At 39.4% G+C, this 11,587-nt stretch overlaps 1 pseudogene across 1 annotated transcript; it reads left to right on the top strand.

The window, feature by feature from the left end:
* The first annotated feature begins 6,835 nt into the window (after nucleotides 1-6,835).
* LOC308557484 (AP-2 complex subunit beta pseudogene) lies at nucleotides 6,836-8,904 on the top strand (annotated as a pseudogene). The gene has a single exon. The product of its transcript is annotated as an AP-2 complex subunit beta pseudogene (transcript).
* The last annotated feature ends 2,683 nt before the right edge of the window (nucleotides 8,905-11,587 follow it).

The following is an 11,587-nucleotide window of genomic DNA, read 5'->3' as shown; positions in this document are numbered from 1 at the left end:
CAAAGAATAAAAATAGTCAATTTTTTTAAGTCCAAATGATAATTTTCCTAAGACTCATATTAAAAGGTCTTAAAATATAAAAATAAGTCTTTAAATATCTTTCTGAAAACTAAAATTAGCATATAACTTAATCACTCATTTATAAGCATTTAAGCAAATCTAAAAGCTCAAGAAATAATGAGACAGAAATAGGTGGCTTTTATAGTGTCACAAAGGTAGAATTATTTTACTGCTTTACTTCGTCACCACTGAAATGAATTTTTCTATTATATAAACTAGGCCAAGACACCATTATGCTACATATATGAATGAGTTGCCATCTTAAATTAAGTCTCCTACAAAGGAATTTTGTCGGACATCCTTGAAGAATCAAAACATTTTATAAATACAAAACAATTGACTAGAGATTGGATCCCTCGAGCAATATAGAAGTTATAGAAATTAGCCTCAGGAGGGTTTATTTTTTCTGACTAAAATATTTCAAGAAACCTTTTGATTGGAGAAATCTTGGTATTGGAATGATTGCCTTTATTTTAAAATAATAGATATAACTGAGATATTTATTTAGAAGAAAATGTCCTTGCCATATAATTCTGGAAAATGAACTGAGAGATATTGCTGAGCAAGTGAACTTCTTAAGAGTTTACATGAATCCAAAAGGCAAATAAATATTCCCAACTGCTCTGGAAATATGGTTCTAAAAATGTTTTCCATAATTTCTATTTTTTTGTCTTATGTCAGAGTCCAGCAAACAGAATGAGACATGATTGAAGCCGACTTAAGCCTTTGATTAAGATCCCCTGGGCATCTGAAGGCAGAAGGCTGTTGAAGTAAAGGATCCGTGTACCATCCCATCTTCCCATTTGCATCCTCTGGATCTCACCCCATTTATTCTGGTTGGTTGGTAATTCCCCCGATGTATGTACACATGTAACTCAATCCACCCTCCTACCCTCTAGGAAATGATCCCCTTTCAGACCTCCAAGATCTAATCCCTGATCATCAGAGTAGATGAACCTAAATTTTACTTCCTAGAGTTATTTTGACAGAACCATGGATTTGTAAGCTGCTGTGGCCTATGCATAGAATAAACATGTAATTTATTACCAAACCCAGCTTTGTGAGAGAGTAAAGGGGATCAATATAGTTACTGTATTAGTTAACTAGTACTACTGTGACAAATTACTACAAACTTAGTGACTTGAAACAATACAAATACACTATCTTACAGTTGCAGAGGCCTGAAGTCCAAAATCAGTCTAGCCCTAGCTGGTTTGGCTCTGTGGTTAGAGTATTGGCCCATGGAATGAAGGGTCTCAAGTTCGATTCCCATCAAGGTCACACACACACACACAAAATCAGTCTCATTGGTCTAAATTCAAGGCATTCCCAGGGCTGGCTCTTTGTAGACACTCTGAGGGCAGAATCTGTTCCCTTGTTTTTGTCTTCTAGAAGCTGCCTGCATTCCTTGACACATGGCCCCTTCTCACATCACTTCAGCCTCAAGCTGCATCATCACATCTCCTGCTACTAATTCTGATGCTCCCGCCTCCTTTCCAAAAGTACTCTTGTCACTACATTGGGCTGATGGAGATAATTCAAAATTATCTCCCCATCTCAAGATCCTTAATGGAGTCCCATCTCTCAAAGCTCTTTTACCATGTAAGGTAATAAACTCAGGTTCTGGGGATTAGGGCATAGACATCTTTAAAAGGCATTCAGCCTACTACAGTTACCATAGGTCAGAAGGTGTAAATTGGGACTATCCTGACAAAACTGGGACCCTTCCTAATGAGAGGTCAGGACTGAACATCTTGCCATCTGTCCTCTGTGTTCTTGCCGTTGCCAACTCCTGGTATGCTCTCCCTTTCCCCCTATTGTTCAAGGCCCCTTCTGAAAGCCATCTCTGCCATAAAAACTACCCAGCTGAGAATAATTTCTCCCCTCCCTGCTCCCTTTTCAGGATTGATTTATGCCATTCCTACTGCACTTGTCACCACCTACCCAAACTAATATACATACAGTTGTGAATGTGTCTTTTCTCTCCTATTAGAAGTAAGCTCTTGATGATAAAAACCATACTTTGGGCCAAAAGATAGCTGTATGCACTCAAAACATTCAACAGAAACATGTCCTCACCCATTTGCAGGCTGAGGTCCATTAGTACAGCCCCTCCAAGCCAAATTCCCATCAGCTTATCTAGGCAGCCAACCCAGTGTACGAGTCACTGGATTCACAGGACAACTGAGGAGTGCTTTCTACGCACTAAAGAGAAGGCCATTTCACTGGAAACTTCTTTCAGACTCAGCTAAAGCCCACATTTTCGTGGAACTGGGCCTACTAGCCAACATGATTCTTATCAATAGGATTCTACCCCCACATATCTGCTTATCCAGGTTATTAAATGCAAAACCAAAAGATACTTTTGATAGTGTTTAACTATAAACTAAGTGCTTTCAGATGTTCACCTACAATCAGAACTCATTAGAGCTATGTTTGTGGAGGGCTTTTAATGGCAGAAGATAACACTGAGATCTTTTTTGTATCACGTATAAAGATACAAGCTGCTAGAATTCCACTCCGTTATTTCTCTAGAAACTATGTGTAACGATAGAGGCAATAAGTGGGATCCCCAAGAAGTTATGTTATTTGGTGGGCCCCAATCAAAAAAGTGTATATACTGAAATAACCAAAAATAGCTCTCGGTATATTTGCTTCATCAGATGACCCCACAACACAGAGTCCCGATACTTTTAGCCAGCTTTTAGTGTATCAGAAACTGGGCGAGTAATAAGCATGGCAGAATTACTTATTAGGAAAGGACTCTGGAAGTCATTCAGACCACTTTTTTTCTTTCCGTTATTAGTCATTCCTAAGCTCATTCACAGCCCAGGGAAAGAAAGGCCAAAAATAGCCACCAAACCAAGCCTATTGTGAAGCAGCTGTCTTTGGTGCAAGACCGCAAGCAGACAGTTGGAAGTCCAAGTGCAAGGAGTAAACAGAGGCTAAATCGAAACAGCAATCATGCTAATCATCAATTTGTTAGCAAATGTGCTGTACTTTGTATTTTCAAAGCATTGTATCATCATTAATTAATGAGCAGTGATTACTATTGCAGTGCCATATAAATTTGTGTGCAAGATTTGAAGAGATTGTTTCGTATAGCGTGCACTTAAAAAGTAAGAGGCTTCTTTCCTTTCCGTTCTTGTTTTTTAGTTTGTCTCCCACTAAACAGGCTATGCCATGTTCTCTGACACTTTTCTGCTTTAGCTTATGCTGCTCCTTCTATCAGGAGCATTTTCCCCAGATAACTCCTGTCCATCTATTAGATATCAGTGTAAACATCACTTTCTCCTCGAGACGTTCTCCAGCCCCACTAAGCTATTTTAGGGACCCCTGTAGACCCCCTTCCCAGAGCCTTTCCCCCTCTATTCAATTGCCCATTTAATTGTCTAATACCTTTTCTGGGCTGTTGGTTGGTTCTGGGAGGGCAGAGGCCTCGTGTGTCTTACTCACCTAGCACAGCTCCCTAGCACAGTGATTGCAGCATGGTAGTCACTCCATAGCTGTTTCTTAAATAGCTAAAAGAATCTCCCATGAGAGAGAGCTAAAAAGAGCCTATTATTGGTAACATGAGTTCCCACCCTATAAGAATTAATCTGCTCAGCATTTATCTAGACACTTTATCTCATTTAAGGCTCACTATGTTCCTTTCAGGTAGGTAGCAGGTAGGTAGCAGGCAGAGAGGAAGTCATTGCCCATGACCATATGGCCGTATAGTGGTGGCACTGAGGCTGAATCACAGGTTCCCAGATTCCAAATCTCCATATCACCAAAACTAGTGAAGGAGATCATAGTCGGCCCCTGAAATCCAGGAACTGGTCTGACACTCAGGGCTAGGTCTTGTGTTATCACAAACTGGTCTGAATGGGGCCGCCAGCCCAAGGTTCCTCCTGTGGCACATTCATAGTCTCACAGAGCAGCATCAGACAAGGCCCTAGAAGAGTGAGCTAAAACAGGGCCACTTCACGATTTTGTCTAAGCACAGACTGAAATATGGTCCCTGGGAAAAACTCACAAAATACCAAACAGCCCCCTCTCTTGGATAATAATGAGTTTCTGCTGCTGCTTTGCCGATTACGGCTTTATCTTCTCCCTCTTTACAGATAAGATTTATTAAGCTACCCAATCATAAAATTACCCTCACTTCCTGACCTCACCCATCTAGAGTGAATCTCTGCTTTCTTAGACTCTCCTCAAAATCACCCATCAAAGCCCAAATCCTATACTAAGCCTTTTTAACATGCCCTCACAGAAATGTGCCATTGTTGCCACAGTATGTGTCCCCCCTTGCTGCAATGAGTGAAAAACTACAGGCTCATTCCTGGTGGTCTCCTGTTGGAGGGCAGTGAGTTACGCAAGATCATCCATTGGGCTGCAGAAACAAAATGCTAGAACTTTCATTTCTAAATTTTTGCTTAAAAGAATAAGAAAAATAACCCTAATCAGTATTTAACAGTTTATAAGCATAGCTCTTCCTTCACCCTTCCCTCTGTGAGACGGCCACATGACAAATAAGGTCCCCAAAATAACTAGAGGGTCACAAAAGGTCAAATACTATATGATTCCACTTATGTAGGATAACAAGTAGTCCAAATTATGGAAACAGAAAGTAAAATGGTGATTGCCTGGGGCTGGGAAGAGGAGGGGATGAGTTGTTCCATGAGCATAGAGTTTCAGTTTTGCAAGAAGAAAAGGTTCTAGAGTTTGGTTATACAATAATGTAAAGACAGTCAACACCACTGAACTGCACACTTGAAAATGATTAAGACAGTAAATCCTATGTGCTTTTTTAAACCACAATTTTAAAAAAACAAACTAGAGAGAAGAGTATAAGTTTATCCAAACAGGATTTGACACGGTAGACATAGCCTTTCTCCCCCTGGATACTGCAACATACTGCTGCTGACTTGTGTTCAGTTAAATGAACTTACGGATTATATTAGCTTAAGTAGAATATGTAAAATATTTTGTAATGATAAAGGGAGTATCCAAGGAAATTTTTGTCCAAAACATAATAATGGTTCTCAGTCTTGACTGCATATGAGAATAACCTGGGATGGTTTTGAAAAATACCATCTTCTCAGAATCCTCTAGGGGTGGAACCAAGAAAGTAGGTGGATTCGCTTGTTTGTTTTTGTTTCTTTTTTACTTTATTTTTAATGCTCCAAGTGATTCTAACATGGAGCCAGCAGTTCAGAGCCATTGAAAATAGAGGCCCCCTAGTTATCTCATGACAAAGCACTTGAGAGTTCTTAAACTTAAGCACATGTTACACTTTGTTCTTTTGCAACTGACAAGTGTTCCTAATTTATTGAGCTTCTCTGTAATGAAAATTGCTGTGAATAGTATGCTGCTTAGAAGACTTTAAAAAAACACATAAATGTTATCTTTCCTTTTAAGGGAAAAGTAACACTTTAATAATGAGTGGTCCGACCGTGCTTGGCTCAGCGGTTGAGTGTCGTCCTAGGATACAGGAGATCAAGGTTCGATTCCTGGTCAGGGCACATGCCCGGGTTGCGGGCTCGATCCCCAGTCGGGGGCGTGCAGGAGGCAGCCGATCAATGACTCTCTCATCACTGCTGTTTCTATCTCTCTCTCTCCCTCTCCTTTCCTCTCCCTGAAATCAATAAAGATATATTTTTTTAAAAATGAGTGAAATAATCATTATTTTTCCAACCCCCCCCCCCCAAACTTGTGCTATAGAAGGAATTTTGAAAATGTGTGGCTGGAGATGTTTCCATCAAGATCAAGGTTCGATTCCCGGTCAGGGCACATGCCCGGGTTGCGGGCTCAATCCCCAGTCGGGGACACGCAGGAGGCAGCCGATCAATGACTCTCTCTCATCATTGATGTTTCTCTCTCTCCCTCTTCCTGAAATCAATAAAGATATATTTAAATATATATATATATATGTGTGTATATATATATATATATATATATATATATATATAAACTTCATATTAATTTGTAAGAAGAATTGGTTGTCATGAAGGAAGATAGTAATTTACTCTATAAATTTCAACTAACACTTTGTGGACGGAATTAAAAAATTGGTGTGACAATTAAAATTTTTTAGCCATTTGTACTTTTTTTTTTTTTTAATCTGCATATCTTTGTGAGGTTTCCTTCCAGGAAGACAGAATTAAAACAAAATACAGAACCAGAATTTTGAATTGCTATATAAGAAAATGCTGAAGCCTGGCCGGGTGTGGCTCAGCCGTTGAGCATCGACCTAGGATCCAGGCGATCGGGGTTCGATTCCTGGTCAGGGCACATGCCTGGGTTGCGGGCTCGATCCCCAGTCGGGGGCGTGCAAGGGGCAGCCGATCAATGACTCTCTCATCGTTGATGTTTCTATCTTTCTCTTTCCCTTGCCTTTCCTCTTTCTGAAATCAATAAAGATATATTTAAAAAAAAGAAAATGCTGAAAATTTTTTTTCAAAAACAGTAAAGCATATTTAATATAATGCTTTTATTAAACATATCAATATACCATCAAAAGTAAAATACAATACATTATATTTAAATATTAATGTATTTCCTAAGTTTATTTTTGAATGTTCTTTATACCACATAATACATTAATTTACTTATGTAATTTATAAATATACATTGAACTGTACTTAAAAATGTTGGTATTGGGAAGTGTACAATCAAAAAATGGTTACAGGAGTCGCACTGTGCAGGTAACCATTACACCACTCAGCCGAGCTCTCTGGCTGTTCCCGTCACCCCTGCCCTTGCCTCTGGTGCACATTAAAGATCCAACACTATGACTGTCTCCAACTACTTCACAACCAATTAAAAAAGGAGAAATCTTTGATTTAAAAGCTGAACTCAACAATGAAAAGAAAGAAAAGAGGAAGGAGGCTGTGAAGAAGTGATTGCTGGTATGACTGCGGGGAAGGATGTTCACTTTCTTTTTCAGATGTGGCGTATCTCTACTTGATGGCCATCGTGGTTGTCAACCTGTTGTGAAGGACTGTGAAGATCCCAGTCCTCTGACCTGGGCCCTGGCAGTCAGAACCATGGGGTGCAACTGGGTGGACAAGATTATAGAATATCTCTGTAAGCCCCTCCATAAGTGCTTGAAGGATGAAGATCCCTATGTTCAGAAAACAGCAGCAGTTTGCATGGCGAAATTCCTTGATATCAATGCCCAAATCATGGACCATCAGGGATTTCTGGATTCTCTGCAGGATCTCATAACAGATTTGAATCCAATGGTGTTGGCTAATGCTGTAGCAGTGTTATCTGAAATCAGTGAATCGCACCCAAATAGCAACTTACTAGATCTGAACCCACAGAACATTACTAAGTGGCTGACAGCCTTGAACGAGTGCACTGAATGGGCCCAGATTTTCATCCTGAACTGCCTGTCCAATTACAACCCTAAAGATGACAAGGAGTCTCCGAGCATCTGCGAGTGGGTAACTCCCGGCTATCTCATCCAACACAGCAGTGGTGCTTTCAGCATTAAAAGTCCTAGTGAAATTTCTAGAGTTGTTACCCAACAACTCTGCTCACTGCCATCAGAAACACAGCTGGTAAAGCAGGTCTTGCATTTGGCAACACAGGATTCTGGCCATTCTGCCCTTACAGATAGGGGCTATATTTATTGGCAGCTTCTCTCAACCAACCTTGTCACAGTCAAAGAAGTAGTCTTGTCTGAGAAGCCACCGATCTCTGAGGAGACAGATGTTATTGAGCCAGCTCTGTTGGGTGAGCTAACCTGCCACATTGGCTCTTTGGCCTCTGTGTACCATAAGCCTCCCAAAGCTTTTGTGGAAGGAAGTCATGGAATTCATAGCAAACATTTGCCAGTACATCATGGGAGTACTGATGTGGGTGACAGCCTTGGCTCCACCGCTGCCACCCACCAGGAACAGCCAGCCTCAGGTTATCCCCTCTCAAGGTGACTTACTGGGGGACTTTTTAAACCTTGGCCTCGGTCCCCCAGGCAATGTGCCACAGGCATCCTCCATGCAGGTGAGAGCAGCAGATCTCTTAGGAGAAGGGCTGGAGAGTCTGGTGGGACAATTCTTCATTCCATCATCAGTGCCTGAACATTTGCTCCTTCACCTACTGCTGCTGTGAACAGCAGTGGTCTGAATGATTTATTTGAGCTCTACAGGCACAGGCATGGCACTTGGTGGGTATGTGGCTCCTAAGGCTGTCTGGCTGTCTGCAATAAAGGCTAAAGGCTTGAAGATTTCCAGAACATTTACTCATTGCCAAGGGCACATCTATATGGAAATGAACTCTACCAGTCAAGCTCTGCAGCACATGACAGACTTTGCAATCCAGTTTAACAAGAATAGGTTTGGTGTCATCCCCAGCACTCCTCTGGCCATCCATACACCACTGATGCCAAACCAGAGCGTTGATGTCTCCCTGTCTCTCAGCACCTTGGGCCCACCCATGAAGATGGAACCTCTGAATGCCCTGCATGTGGCTGTGAAAAACAATATTAACGTCTTCTACCTCAGCCACCTCAGCCCACTCAGTGTGCTTTGTGTAGAAGGTGGCAAAATGGGGATCCAGGTCTTCCTTGCTACGAGGAAGGATATTTCCAATAAAAATGAAACTTCAGTTTCAGATTAAGAAATGCCATTTAACTGCTGATACTATTTCCAGCAAGTTGCAAAACAACAACCTTTATACTATTGCCAAGAGGAATAAGGAAGGGTTTGCTGTCCCAATCTCCGAAGCTCACTAATGCATTTGGATCTTGGCTGAGCTACGTATCCAGCCAGGAAACTCCAATTATAATTGTCATTAAAGTGTAGAGTTCATGATGTCTCTCAGTACATCTATCAGGTCTGCGACAACATTTTGTAAAACGAATAGACTGGTCCAGTGCCTTCGGGCCACCCTGTGATGGGTGCGAGCCAGGAACCCTTAACAGGAAGAAACTGTATTGCTGTGTAGGATCTGAACCCAAATACACTGAGGCCACCCACTAAAGTAGAGATGAATCTAACCTGTGCTAACATTAGAGCACAACCTGTTGGAGAGTTTTAGCTTCCTGTGAACATCTGTAACCACTGCTTCAGTCCCTTCCCACCTCTTGCCACTGCTCCTGCTGTCTGTCCTTACTGGTGGGCTTCTCCATACTGGGCCAATGCTGGCATTTTTTAGCATAGTTTGATATTTTGTAATTGAGAGCTCATTTCAAAAGTAGAAAAAGACCAAAAAAAAAAATTAAAGCAAGGAAAAGTATCACTGAAAAAAAAAGGTTAGAGAACACAGCACTGCACTATACTTCCTTCCCCCCAAAAGTCTAGCATTCCTCGACCATTCTAATACTCTCACAACGCTGGCAATTCATTCCCAGCAATTGAGGTTAAATATTATTTATATTGCTTAAGGCTCTAAGTGCGTTGGAAGCAGGATTATATATTATGTAATTTATTTATAATTATTACATATTATATATTAATTTATTTATAATAACATATTAAATTATATATTATATATTTTGTTATATAATAAATTTTAAAGCTGGTATTTGAGAAAAATATGAATTGGGTATCAATAAAGCCTATTGTTCTAAAATAGCATTGCTAGTAAGATAACAAAAAAACAACAGCAAAAGATTTGAAATTTTAAAATCTCAAAATATTGAATGTAACCAATAACATTTGAAACGCATTTTGTTATTTTAATCATAGGTAAAAGTCAAAAAACATCCTCCCTATTCCAGGAGTTCCCAAACAGCTTCTCCTGGTCGACTCTGCTGTGCAAACTATTACTAAATTCTCTTTCTTTGTCCTTGTGGCATACAAGATGGGGCAAACGTAGGTTTACAGTTGTTCGTATGGAAAATAATACAATAATTAATAAATAATAATCAAAGAATAAACTGTTTCAAGTAGTCACAACTAAACTTACTTTTGCCCCAACCTGTACATACATTTTTAAAGATAAGATATAAAAAATATAGTCTCTATCATTTTGAGGTGTAACTGTGTTTTTAATGTGAATTCTTCTTTTAAGTGACTTCACTGTAAATTCAGAAGAATCTTGGAAAACAAAACAAAACAAAATGGCAGCTTATTAAAGAAAATGCAATCTACCTACCGTGCATCTCACAGGAAAGGAACTATGGTTGGTGTGCATTGGAAAGTCTCATGACATTTGAAAAACCAAATGTGGCTACTTAAAATACACATCACTGTTTGCCTCATCCCTGACTACACTGCCTAGATTTCAATCTTGCAACTAGTTGAAACCCTGGTTTCCTATTCGTCTTATAATACCACTAGCATTGCTTATATGTATCTTGTCATTGACCTTGAGGAAACCCAACTGAATGTGTCTTTGTCCATTGTATCTGCAAGATCATGCAAGCAGAAATTAAAGACATTAAGTTATCCACCTCCATGTGGTAAAACCTGTGTTTGAAAAACACTTTTGAATGTGCTTTATTAAGGTTAGGTTCAAAGGAGAAAAGGCATGGGACTTTAAAAGAAATCTTAAAATGGTAGGAATCCTGCATATGTAGGTTAAGAATAATTGGTGAGTTGAGCGAGAGATGTTGTAAGAGTGCTGTGAGTACCAGAGGCCCCTCTAGAAGCCAAATCAGACAAGTCTCCAGTCCTCTCCACTTAGTTTTTCATCTGATTCTTATATTCAGCTTCCATTTAAGAATTCTTTTGAGAAGAACATTCTTCTGCCTTAAAAAAAAGTATGACCATGACTGGATAAAGCAATTTTATGATATCATCTAATCCTGATATCAGTAGATGATAAATTGGACTGTAAAAGAAAGTCAAAGGAAGGCAAAAGACCTATTTCTTGATGAAGTGCCCACGCAGGGGACACACTGAGTAGGAAGATCAAAAAGCAACAAAAACTGGGCCACAGTAGAATTCCAGTTTCTGACTTGTTCTAAGAGACGGAAAGAGGCTGAGAAGGTTGAGAATGTGGAGCACTGACCACAAAGAGAATAGATTAGAGGAGGAAGAAGAAGCAACTCCTTTTCTTCCACATAAGTGAGAGTAAATGCTCTGTACAGAGTTTTCTGTTTTCCAAAGTGAAGCAGTAATTTTTACTTTAAATATTTTTCATCTTAGCTTTTTGTCTTACTTTTATATTTTATTAACTTATTTTTTTAACTATAAAGGTATTGTAGTGTTATAACCAAAGACACATGGGGGTAAATTTTTTTAAATTAAATAACTATATAGAAATATTAGCATGTTTATGTTGATAATGTTGTTTTTAAATTCAGAGTGATGTTTTTGTCAAAACATTAAAAACTCTTACAATTACAAACATGTAAATAAATGAAAAAACTAGTAAAACTAGTATTTACATAGCACACCATAATTTGAAACATTTAAAAGGGCCTGATTTCTTTGTCCAAAAACTTATCAAGATTAGATTGAAGGGTGCTTTGGTGAACTGTAACCTTCCAAAGTCTGGATCACCTTCCAACATTTTATCCTTTGTACTTTCAATGTCATAAAATATTTCCCAAAATTCCTTTAATGTAAATTTTTTTTTGCCAGCGTCACTT

This window comes from Miniopterus schreibersii (genome assembly GCF_964146895.1).
Source record: "Miniopterus schreibersii genome assembly, chromosome: 5".
Taxonomy (NCBI): Eukaryota; Metazoa; Chordata; class Mammalia; order Chiroptera; family Miniopteridae; genus Miniopterus; species Miniopterus schreibersii.
Note: the sequence above shows the minus strand (reverse complement) of the source record. Positions and strands in the feature narration are given on the sequence as shown.